The sequence below is a fragment of the Gracilinanus agilis genome, chromosome 6 (assembly GCF_016433145.1).
Source record: "Gracilinanus agilis isolate LMUSP501 chromosome 6, AgileGrace, whole genome shotgun sequence".
NCBI classification, from domain to species: Eukaryota; Metazoa; Chordata; class Mammalia; order Didelphimorphia; family Didelphidae; genus Gracilinanus; species Gracilinanus agilis.
Genome location: NC_058135.1, coordinates 149,754,165 through 149,767,674, shown reverse-complemented (window position 1 = coordinate 149,767,674; position 13,510 = coordinate 149,754,165). Strand labels below are relative to the sequence as shown.

General features: G+C 37.2%; 1 pseudogene; it reads left to right on the top strand.

Moving 5' to 3' along the window:
- Positions 1 to 7,889, top strand: part of LOC123252385 — a 21,684-nt pseudogene extending 13,795 nt beyond the window's left edge.
- The last annotated feature ends 5,621 nt before the right edge of the window (positions 7,890 to 13,510 follow it).

Genomic DNA, 13,510 nt, shown 5'->3' with positions numbered 1-13,510 from the left:
CTGCAAAAAAAGCGATAATAACAGCTGTTTGCAGTTCTCCTTGAAATCGAGACAGAAGATGTTGTATAAGTATAGGGTAGGAACTGAAAATTTGTGAGTAAGTACAATGTTTGTGTGCATGTGTGTGGTGCTTGTCGTCAAGAGGCCATAGCAATTATAAGACCTGAAAAGCTAGCTTTGTCTTTCATATTTTATTCTCTCAAACTAGTGTGTCAGGAAGGAGGGACAAATTATCTACTGACCTGGTACAACATCAAGCATTCAAGAAGAAACAAACACTTGGCAACATCCTTCTCGTGCCAAAGGATATTTGTTCCCATAGAAAATGTTTCAAATTAAGGTTAAGAAACTCAGGCTAGAAATAGAAATAGGAAGTCCTTTTTGGTTAGTCTTAGCTAGGCTGTTGTGCACTGTCTCTGTGGTGCCTTAACAACTTGTTAAAAAACTTTTTTTAAAAGAAAATGATTAATGTACTCATCATCTTGATGACAACAAATAATCCTGTTCTTGTGTGCTTAAAAAATGAAATCAATTGAAACACTCTGAAATTTGGCAGATCAAAGATCAATAAATAGGAAATTAATGATAACCAGTGGGAAAAGACCAAACAAAAAACCGAGACAGTAATCTGGATCAGCACTAAATAAAACCATTTAGAAAAAGTCAATACAAGAAAAAAAATAATCGGGAAAAGTAAAGAATATGCTAATAGGTGTTTTGAAATTAATCCTATTAAATTGTATTTGATAATTTTCAAAGCACTTTTAAATACAGGATTTCATTTAGTCCTCTTGATATCCCTTTGTTATGTGAAGAATAATATCTTTACATCCATTTGTACATAAGGAAACTAAAGTTGTCTGGGCTCTGTACCTACTTAGCTCTGGAAGTGGTTATAAAATCTACTTCTGATCTAGCAACTGATACATAGGAGGTACTTAATAGATACTACGTAAAGGGATGTTGATTGATTGAGCTAAACAAGTGGCTCATCTTGAACAGAATTCATTCATATCAGCTCACTATGTCAGAACTTAATTCAAAGGTATATAAATGAAAAAAAATCGTGAGGAAAGAGCATTATTCCTTCATTTTTTCTGTCCCGCACTTTTCTGGATGTAATTCAGGCAGTTTTTTGTTCTGTTTTTTGGATACTGCTATTGGAATAGAGCTGTCTCACTTGAGTACTGCATTCAACATAGTATGTGGAAAGAGGATTAGACTAAGAGTTATAAGAACTGTGTTGGAACACCAGTCTCTGCTACCTTTTTTTGGAGATTGATTTCTTCTTCTATGATATTCATAAAGCTGTAGTGCCCCTAGGACCCAGGTCTAACCCTGCTCTAGATCCTGGCCTGAGAATAGCCCTTCTATGGGGTTTTTATTCATCAGGAATGTAGGGAACAGAGCTTCATGCTATCTGGACCTCTTATAAAAGCCTGTGGAGCCTTCCTTTCTTATCCTCTGATGCTGACTATGAGAAGGGAGTTCTGAGAACAGACAACTGATGAGCTAGACAAACTTTCACTCTTTGTGCCAGTGTTGGAGCAGGCTTTGAGGATCATGTATAGGGCAGGCAGGTAGGCTTCTAGCTGGACCTTAGCTATTGCTTGGATGTGGAGAAGGTAGATTTAATAGATTCTTAATGTTTCATTTTTACTTTTTTCCAGAATCAGATATTTATTTGAAGAAAACAAATATATTGTTTCTTATAGATTAAACTAATTAAATAGATTATATTTAATAATAAATTAATAAGTATATAATGTAACATTATATATAATATAAATAGATTAAGCTTATAGATTAAACCCAAAGATAAAAATCATAAGAACAGAAGTCAACTCCTAAAATCTGTTTTTAGCCTGAAGAGGAGGAAATAAATAAAACACTTGTCTCACCCCTTTCAAGATAAAGATGCCAAGAAACCAGGGTTCCTATATTTTTCCCTCTTCACATCAACCAAGAGTTCATTGGGAATGGACTTCATTTGGAATCCCATACAATTAGGCAGAAATCTGCTAAAGAATTAGGGCACAGGGCATTTTAAAGATGATCTTAGAAGGTATGGATCTACCTGGACTAGATTCAGAAGTAATTAAAAACTTATTTTCACTCATACCCTATAATGGCTTATTCATATCCAAATAAGGCCTATTGTTCCAGATAAAGATTATGCTTACTTGGAGATTTAGAAAAAACCCTCATTTTAAAATTACTATTCTCCTTTCATTATTACCTGACGTGGACAATCAGAAGATCATCACCTTTCTTGAAAATGAACTTTAATTTGCTTCAAAGACTTTCTCTTTAATTCAGGAACACTAAATAATATGAAAATGTCACTAATCAGACAGAAGAAAGCGAAAAGCCAAGGCTATCAAGTTGTTAGGAATGTAAAGAGTAAATTTTGAAGTAGATACCAAATATTCTGATGTGTGAAGGCAAGGAGGGCCTGCACTGTGGCAGTGGCAATATTTGAAAAGAGAAGGGGATATATTTGAGAGATGGTGGAAACGTGAAACCTACAGGCCTTGACAACACTGGTTATGGAGAGAGGTGAAAGATACTGAGGAATCAAAAATAACATCTAGGTTGAGAGCCTAATGAAGTGGGAGGATAGTATTTTCCTGGACAATAATAGGGAACTTTGGGTGGGAGGATAGGTTTAAGGGAAAAATATAATTTTGAATATTTTGAAATTAAGCTATCTAGATGTAAGAAAGATGTTGAAGAAGAGAATGGAGGTTAAGACAAGATACACAAATTCAGGAACCTTCAGCATAACAATGATAATTAAATTAACAGGAATCAATGAGATCATCAAGTGAAGTAGTATAGAGAGAGAAGAAAAGAGAGCCCAGGACAGACTTATGGGTTATCTATGTTTAGATTTTGTCATCTGTAGGATCTAACAAAGGAGACTCAGGGGTAGTCAGTTGGAGAGGAGGAAAATCAAGAGAGGGTGGTGCTCTGAAAATCTAGATAGGAGAGTGTATCAAGAAAAAGAATGTGATCAATGGTGTCAGCATCTTAAGAGAGATCAAGACCAAGGATTGAGAGAAGATCATTGATTTTAGTCATTAAGGGATCATCAGTAAATTTAGAAAGAGATTTTTGGTCTATAAGGTTGGAAACTGGATTATAAACGATTAAGAGAAGAGTGAAAGGAGGACAAATATAGTAAATTGCTTTTTCTAGCTGTTAACTTGAAAGAACAGACAACACAGGAATATATTGGGATGGAAGGATCAATGAGAATTTGGGGGAGAATAGGAGAGAGATGGCTATGTTTCTAGAGAGAAAGCAGTGAAAGATTGAAGATAACTGATAAGGTGAGGATGACAGTTTGGGCAATCTATTGAAGGAGACATGATGGAATGGGACCGCTTGAACAAGTAGAAGGATTAACCTTGGAAAGAAATAAGGGAGAATGGGAAGGTAATGGAAGGGAAGGGAAAGGAAGAAGCATTTATATAACATGCACTATTTGCCTGGCACTTTGTTAAATGCTTTATAAATATTGTCTTCTTTGATTCTCACAATTTTGAGAGGGAGGTGCTTTTATTTTCCTCATTTTACACTGGGGAAACTGAGGCAAATAGGCACTAAGTGACTTGACTAGTGTCACACAGCCAGTAAGTGTCTGTGACTGGATTTGAACTCAGATCTTTCTAACTCTAGGCATAGAATCCTGTCTATTGTGCCAGCTAGCTGATCTAAATCTACCTCATTGTGTGGAAAAGGAGTGAAGGCAGAAATAGTAGCAGAAGGTGTATGAGTGATGTGAGATGAGGAAGAGAAGTGGGAACCCAGGGCAAAAAGCCCCATTTTTTTTTATTCCTACATTGACTAAATCAGAACTATTGTCCTTAAAGACAGCTTCTTCCAGAATGGACTCTACATATGTCTTTACATTGCTCTATGAGAAATGTTGGGAAGCCATTAGCACCAAATAAGAAATAGCTTATGAATTACTGAATTCTTAACTTTTCCAGGTGAAATACCTGGTCCACATAATGATGTTCTTTCTGTTACACCTCCTGCCCCTGATCCAAAACCCATAGGGATCTCATTAAAGTCCTTGCTTTGTACTTCTTATCCTTAGTTAGCAGGAACCTTGGGGTTTCAGGCATGAAACATATGAGCAGCAGCATAAATAAAGGAGTAATGTAGCCTAGCACAGCCACTCAGTGCTAGTTCAGACGTAGTCTTGCCCTACTTGACCATAGGATTCTAGAAATGATCATCAGTTATACACATGGGCTGAGGGTTCCTTGGATTTCTTCATGGGATATTTCATATGCCAGGGCAATTGGTATTATGGCAAATATTTAATAACTAGGAAAAAATTATGATTCACTTTTAAATTTAATTTGCATTATTGACGTTTTTTTCTCCATTACATTACATCTAAACAATCCACAAAACAATAAATTAAGTCCTGATTTGTGACTGGTGAATTTCTGAACTACAAATGTTCAAGCTGAATATGTAATGATCTGCTTGACTGCCTGACCAGTTAGGAGATACCCATGCAGCTTTCATACTTTTGAAATGATGAAGCCACCAACAAAAATAGTGAAGGAAAAGAATTCTCTCCTCCTAAGAGATATGGACTCATCTGCACAATAAGAAATGCATGTTTAGACACGAACAATGTGGCATTTTAATTTGGCTTGACCATGTTTATATGATACAAGGGTTCTATCTCTGAGAACTTTTCAATTAAGTATTGAGAATTGGAACTCAACTGGTCATAGATTTAGAGGTGAAAAAGAAGTTGTTGTTGAGTCCTTCCACTTCACTTTTTATATGAGGAAACTGACTGAAGAGAAGTTGAATGACTTGGCTAAGGCAAGATAAGTAAGAAGGGGTAGAATCAGGATTCGAAATGATGTAGGGAAAAAGGAGGGAAAGGTGGGGAAAGGAAGGGAAGGAAGATGGGGGGTCCCCTCCCCCTTTTTGCAGTAGGGAAATTGGCCAGGGTTTTATGTAGGTAGACTAGGGAGCAGATTAAATCAGGCTAGAGCCTATGGAAAGTTAGGTAGGTTTATTTAGGGTTAGGAAGGGAAAGTTTAGGAAATCCAGGGAAAGATAGATCTCTGGAAGCTAGGCAGGGACCAAACCTCTCCACCTAGGTCAGGGTTAAAAAGACACCAAAATCAGTGCTTCTCTCCTCTTTTATTCTCCTTCTAACACCTCCCACTAATGAAGTGGGAGGTATCAGAGGAAGTGGCAGTAAAGAGTGCTAGGAGATGGAGTCTCCCAGGGCTTACATCCACTTCAAAATGCACAAAACACAGGGACTTCATTCTACTTCTCTCCAGTGAGTTATTTTGGGTCTTGTATTGACTTGTATCATGACCCTGGTTCATTCCATGATTCAGTTTAGGAAGCAATGGGAACCTAGAGCTTGTTAATCTTTGCTTGCTATCCCCAACAGAGGATTCAATGGTGAATGGTCTCTTTCCCTCCACTCCATTCCATCCCACCTTTTTCCTTGCTGATATTCAGCTATCATAAGAACCTCTGTTTGTGAGCTATTTGGGACTCTTTGCTAGTTCATCATTAGCTGCAGAATATTCCCTTTTGACATATTTGTCCTACCTGCATAACTTTGAGACTTTCATAATGGCAATTAGAGTTCTTCATATCTATCTTGAGAAATACCCAGATCACAATCTTTCATGGTATCTAGAGAGCCACATGTATCTTCTGATGTGCATGATATAGATGGACCTCTAAGCAAGATGTCCCTGCCAACTGGAATGCATTCAGTTATGTAAAGGTTAATTGGTAGGAGTTTGACAAAAGTGAGGAAAGCAGTTTGATAAAATACTCAGTTTAATTTGAGAAGAAATACAGATAGAAAATAGAAAGGAGAAAATAGAAATTATTACTCTAATATCTTATAACTATACCTAAATTCCTAATCCTAACTAAAATTTCTAAAAAAAAAAAAAACAACCACTCTAACTTTCTTCAAGGACAGGCTCTTCTGCCTGACTAGGCTAGGCCTAATCTAACCGACTCTACCTATACATTTATTCAATGACTACCTACCTATACTAATAAATAAACATTTGTCACCTACGAACTCCTTAAATCCCTGTTCCTCTATCCCAACACTCAGTAGTCAAAACTGTCAGAGTCTAAGAGACAGAGAACCTGCTTGCTCAAGATCCAGAGATCAAAAGGCCAAATGTCAACTGCTTCCTTCCTTATATATCTTCATTATCTCCTAAGTAACAGAATCTTCAGCTCTCTCTCACAGACACTTGTCAGTTCCTACTTAGAAATCCTCTATTTCCACCTCTTAAAGAGACAGAGGGAGAGATTAAGAAAATTCTGTTATCAGTTATGATGATATCTTGGAGGATCCCACTCTGATGACTCTACCTTCATCTGATATGTGTAGTTAAGATCTGTAGGAAAAGCCTGTCATCTCAGATTAGAAATACCAACAACTTTCTAGGGTTGAGGTCGGAGAAGCAAATTTGTCCTATCCTTCTAAAACCCTCTGAGCTTCCAGTGACCAAATGAATATGTTACCTTTGGTGAAGGCCAAGGCTATGCATGTCATCATGAATTATCTACTTATAAAACAGACACATCTAGCACTTAGAACAACATGTAGGGCTGAAAGATACATCTGTAAAGGCCTCACCACAGAAGAAGCCAAATATCATCACTCAGAGGCAGTTCATAAATTGTAGTCACAAAATGAGAGATGACAAAAGAAGATAGACTGCTTCAGTCCAGTCTACTGTGAAGATGGGATTAACTCTTCTCTATTTATTCTTTAGACTTTAGCCACCAGGAATGTATACACCCACACATAATCCTTAATTGGGGGTTGGGGGGAAGGTCTATGACATGTGCTAGCGAGTGACAAATCAAAAACAACTGACTGTCCCCTGGGCAGTCTGAAGCAAAGTTAATGCTGCCATAGGTCCATGTAAAAGTGGAAGGTAGACACAGGAAGAGACACAAGGAACTGCCTTTAAATATGATGGCAACTTCCTGTGAGGAGGTTGTTTGTTTATTTGTTTGTTTGTTTTCTCCACTTTGAACTTGGCCTTGGAGGAGCTCGGCCTTGAGACCTCAGACTGCTTCCCTTTGGACTGCCAACTGGGTGAGTAAAAAGGCTTACTCACTTTCCTTGGCTTTTCCTCTGGAGAGGCCCCTTGGAGGAGGCCTCAGAGTTAGAAGCCTTGTTTAATTAACCTCTATGGCCCCCTTTGCTGGGGCCTCTGAAGCTCTGCCCAATATGGACCAGGCTGGAGTAACTCTCTGTCTGTCTGTCTGTCTGTCTGTCTGTCTCTCTCTCTCTCTCTCTTTCTCTTTTTCCTTACTTTCACTTTTCTATTTGTAAATAAATTTTCATAGAAGTCATTCTGACTTGAGTCTTTCATTTGGAATTAAGTATTTAATTCCTGGTGACCATACTCTTAAATATTCAGTCCAACCATAATTTTACCCCTTACACTACTCCGAGCAGCACACCCCGTTCTTCGCCCAGGCAAAAGTCTAGAGGCTTCTTCTGCTTCCTTACCTGGCCTAGATGTCAGTAGCATGGCCTCTGGAAATGGAGATAGAGACAAAGCATCATCTGAAAAATGGAGCCATTTTGGACCAAGAATCCATCAGAAATCTGACTCATATTTCAGTGTCCAGTCCTACAGAGGTACTCAGAAGCGATCACCAAGGGAGCTCATTCAGACTTGGGCTATTAGAATGTAGAAGACCCTGCAGCCTTCAAGCAACTTAAGCTGGGCCTTCCAGTTATGGAAGGAAAGAAACAACCTCCACATACACATAACCTCAAACCAAGGAACATGAATGTGTTGACTCCCACAGAGTTCCAAAGCTTCATTTTCATATGAGCAAAGTTGCTTTTCCTGTTAAATCATTATTATGTAAAGGTGGTATAGTAGAACTTCCTTCTGATCCATCTACCACTTGATATATGAAAGAAGTCATCCACTTATAATGAGGATAATATTCCTAGGGAGGTAGTAAGTGTTTCCTCAACTACTTGTAGCAAGTTTGAATCTTTCTAAAGCAAAACAATCTATTTTGTGATGACCCAAATTTGATCTGAATAATTTCTCAAAATCAACCTATAGAACTGGATAGCAGGAGAAAAGGGAATACTTAAAATCTGGTAGATATAGTTCCGTACATTTCTGCAAGATAAACATATTTGTTTGGTGGCTCTTTTCTTTGATAAAGAATATTCCCATTTTCTAGCTTACTAACAGCTTCTTAGAGAACAGCAGAACAGCGCTACTGTAGAATCAAAGTACTGGTTCAAGAGCCCAGTTTCCTGGTCCCTTTCTGGCCAAGAAGAGAAAGGCAATAGCCTGGCAGGGAGCATCTGTTGGAAGGGGACACTTGCTGCTCTCTGTTTTGTGACACTAACATGTTAAAGCTATTTAAAAGGTATTAGTCCTTTGGTTAAGGGCTTGAAGCTGAAGGACATTTGATCTGCTCTGCCACCTACCAAAGTGGACTTTTCTTTTCAAAACCCACATACTAAAAAAGACTAAGGACTGTAAGTTTAACTGAATAGTAAAATTATTGCTGCCTGTGGTAGAAGAATAAGTAGTCATTATTCACTTGAACATTAGCATTAAGCTCATACAGATTAATAACTGATTCTGCTAAATTCTTAAGGGAAATTCTGTGCAATGTTTGGTGTTGTAGTGGAACAGCCAAAATAACTTATTTAGGAAGAAAGCTCAGTATACTTTGCCAATGATCTGAGGTAAATCATCCAGTGACTTTTACCCTCACCCCCTTTTTGTTTTATTTGAAAATTTTTATTTAATTAGTTAATTTAGAATATTTTTCCATGCTTACATGATTCATGCTCTTTCGCTACCCTCCCCATAACCCCTTCCCATAGCCAACAAGCGATTCCACTGGGTTTTACATGTGTCATTGATCAAGACCTATTTCCATATTATTAATATTTGCACTAGGGTTATCGCTTAGAATCTACATCCCCATCAAACCATGTGATCAAGCAGTTGTTTATTTTCTGTGTTTCTACTCCCACAGTTCTTTCTCTGGATGTGAAAAGAGTTCTTTCTCATAAGTGCCTCAGAATTGTCCTGGTCATTGAATTAATTGCTGCTAGTAAAGAACTCCATTATGTTTGATTTTACCACATTGTATCAGTCTCTGTGTACAATGTTCTCCTGGTTCTGCTCCTTTCCCTCTGCATCAATTCCTGGAGGTCATTCCAGCTCACATTGAATTCCTCCAGCTCATTATTCCTTTGAGCACAATAATATTCCATCACCAACAGATACCATAATTTATTCAGTCATTCCCCAATTGAAGGGCATCCCTTCATTTTCTAATTTTTTGCCACCACAAAGAGTGCGGCTATAAATATTTTTGTGTGAGTCTTTTTCCTGATGATCTCTTTGGGTTATAAAGCCAACAACCGCACCCCCCCCCCTTTTACACTAAGTATTGGTCCAAATCCTTTCTTGTTAGAAAAGTATGAACTGATGAGGATAAATAAAAGCCTTTGTAATTGGGAACAACAACAACAGCAAAAAAACAAACAAAAAAAAAAAAAAACCAACTATATCATCCCTTTATATTACCCCTCCTCCACAGGTGAATTTTATTACCCTTTTACCTCTCTGCACTCTCATTCCTAGTAGCCTTTTCATCACCATCTCCTACTTCTTAGCTTTCTTTTGTTGTTGTTGTTGTTGTTTTGGAGTGCTCCCTAAAACCCTGTTACTCAGTTTCTGAAGAAGAAACATAAAGCCCAAGAAGGCTCATGTCATTATATTGCATACATTTGCATTATTCCTTTTAAATATGCTGAACTTGATTCCAGAATAAAGTTCTCGGGAATTAAAAAAGAAAAAAAAGATCCAAACCCAAAACCTTTGACTCCAAATTCAGTGTTATTTCTACTATATCACACTGGCGTCCATTGCTTATTTGTGTCCTAGATAAAGTAAGTGAAAAATTGAAAGTCGTGTTAAAGATTACACCCTCCTTCTCCTCCCACCCCCACCCCCTGTCCCCCACCAAGATGCTAGTCTGCTTTCATTTTTTGAAAATATAAGCTTTGGTTTATGGCTTTTTTTTCCAGCCTCATAATTAAATGAGGGCATCTCATACCTAGCATTGCATGCTAGACACAATTGGAAAAGGATTAGTCATTAAAGCTAGTAGAGATTGCTGTAATGGTTTCTGAGGTTTATAACTACCCACCTCCTTAGGAATCCCATTACAGTCCAACATTTGTGTTATTGGTATTGCAACTCCATTGACATATATCAAGCTATAAACTCCATTTCTAGCCAATCCATATTTCCAGGTTTCCCCTAATAATTTATTTATTTGTACATTTCACTTTGGGGGAAGTTATTAGCTTCGAAATGTCTGTACATACTGCCAATGGCTGTAGATTCTTCTTTAACAGTAACATAGAGATCTTCTCTAGGGTTTTATGTATGGTTTTAGTTAGAACCTTTCGAAGCTCTTATCATAAGGATCCATGTGCCTACATAGATCCAATTTCAGATCAAATAAGCAGAATCATAAGACAAGCTATTGTTTTCCTGCTGAAGGATGTTGATTGGGATTGATTCAGTAAATCAAACTAAACTCCTCATGTACGAGTGAATTCCATTTATACTGTCCTTTTCTAATAAAAAATGATATTGATAACTTTTGTCCAGTCCCTTAAATCCAGCCTCAGAGAAACAAAGGACCAAGCGAGAGAACTCACACATTAAACAGCTGACCACACAGCAACCTGTCATCAGCTTTGATTGATTAACCATAAAATGCATTTCTTTGACAGAATCGCTTGAAAGGTTTGGTGAGCCTGCATTTTCTTCTCCTCAATCACCTTTATCTAAGTGAAGGATTTCTCCCTTTTGCGTGTTTAAACTCATTCCATTGACAAGAGACACTGCAAACTCCTCAATGATTTCTGTGTACCAAATGAATTCCTGTCAGATAGCTCCGATGAAGCCCGTCTATTACTGGTGGCCAAATTGATCATGCTTAGGCTCTTGATGAAACAGATAATTCATTCAACATTGGTTGTGCCAGCAGAGTGTTTTCTCATGCATGTTAAAAGTCATATGAAGTAATGTGCAAATAACATGAGATTATAATCTTCTTATGACAGTTTGAGCACTACCAGCAAAAGATTTGGAACATAACCACCCCAAAACTATTTCATGATTTAACTAGGTTTTCCAATTTACTCTAAGTGCAAATAAAAGATATAAGAAAGATGCATCTTCTCATTATTTTAGAAATTAAGAGAAAACAAAGGGAGATATATTCTCAAAAATATATAGAAAGTCTACAAAAATGAAGCTGCATTCTGCATCTACTTTTGCTGCTGCTCTATTTTCCGAATTGATAAAGACGAGGAAATGGAATAATGATACTCTATCATTCTAAGAGCTTGGATATTGCAGAATCTTATTGTTAGCACTAGTTTCTAAAGCATTTGATCAGTTCCAGCTAATCTCAATAATCTTAAGAGTATATTCATAAAAAGAAGGAAAAGAAAAATAAACAGGAAAGCATATGTACCTAATTCTTAAGAAGGGAAATGAGTGGCTCTTGTAGTAGTCCTTCATATCCATTCATGCTGGCTTAATGATCCTCCATATAAAGCAGATCACTTCTGCTTATAAAAACTAAAATAATAAAAGACTTTCTTCAGTTTAAAGATATTATAGATAACTGAATTGGTTCTGGTTTTAGATCAGAGAAAAAGGCCTTGTTGAAACCCTATTGTGACTAGCTGATAATTATTCTCAGCACCAGAGAACTACTCAAAATCCTGGCCTTTTATGCCTGAGGAAGTGAGCTTTGGTTCAGCTGCCCTTTGTGGTTTGATGGAGAAATTAGCAGGCCATTTACCCAAGCATTTTCTTTTACCCTAGAGCATCAGAAGTCTCTTGGTGTGAAGTGATTCCTGGGAGAACAGCCATTGATTCTCAGCAAGACTCTGAAATGTTATACTAGGCCTGAGTGTCTTGTTTTCACTTTCCAACAGTGTGCCTTGCATTAAAACAGAAGGATGTAGCTGCTGTAGTTAAAGAATATCGAAAATACTTTTGGTTTTTTTTACTCACTGCTACTTCACTTTAGATTTGGGCATAATAGCTAAGAGAAATACTTTTTGTGTTCTCCCTTTCACCATGCTTTTGAAAATACATATTCTTAGATTTAAAATTTTTTTTTCTAAAAATTGACAGATTTGATACCATGTCACATCTGCCACATAGACAGGAATCTAAGGCTATTTGGGGAACTCAGGAAATCATATTTACTCAATTATTTTATTGATGATGACACTGAGGTCTAGAAAGAATGCTTNTTTTTTTTCTAAAAATTGACAGATTTGATACCATGTCACATCTGCCACATACACGGGAATCTAAGGCTATTTGGGGAACTCAGGAAATCATATTTACTCAATTATTTTATTGATGATGACACTGAGGTCTAGAAAGAATGCTTTAACTAATATGAGATCCTTAATTAACAATAGAATTAATACATAAAACCAAGTCTCCTGAATCATAGCCCGAGGGTCTTACTATATTATAAAACTTTCTCCCATTAATATTACTCTTTCCCCAGTCAATGGAGTGACTCAGACTTGCCCATGATCTTCCTGTCCTGTTTTTTGTTGTGCCCTGTGCCCCCCCCACACACACACACACACTTCAACATGGGCCTTTCCAGGCATAAAATCAGCCCATTCTGATAAGGGCAGGTTAATGTTATTGATGACCATGGTGTGAGTTGGAGGAATACTTGTCTTTGTAACATATACCTGTTTCATAGACTTTTGTGCTTCTCAGGCTCTTCATTCCATCATTTTTTATGGCGTTCTTCCTATTCACAGTCACATAATTATGTACTTGATTCTTAACAGAGCAGAAAAAGACAAACAAAATGTCTCCCTCAGAGCACTGCAGACAAAACATTATTCCAAGAATACATTCGACTGATAAGGTATTTTATTTAGGCAGATGTGTGGATAGGGAGATAATAAGCTGAACATCTTAAAAAGATTTTCCTAAGCAAGTATTTTTAAAAATTAGTGATAGTTATATTATTATAATTATTATAGTATATTATAATATAAATTAATAATAATGCTTTAAAATAAGTGATATAGTAACTATTCTGTTTTATTAGAGAAGTTTGGACTTTTCCTTCAGTAATAAGACTTTAACAGTTCAGTTTCCAGATCTCAAGACTGATTAAAGATATTTACATCTACCAGCAGTCAGAAGGGCTCTGTTTCTTTCCTTTACTCATGATCTATAGGGGCAACCAGCATTGTACACATTGCCCTCAAAAGTCCTATCTTGAGCTGTTCAATGAGCCCTGGTTGTGGAATACTTCCCTGCCACTTTGCTATTCCTGATGATATCACAAGGGACTCTGTGCTTGAAGAGCCTCCAGGGACTAATAAAATGAGTGCTAA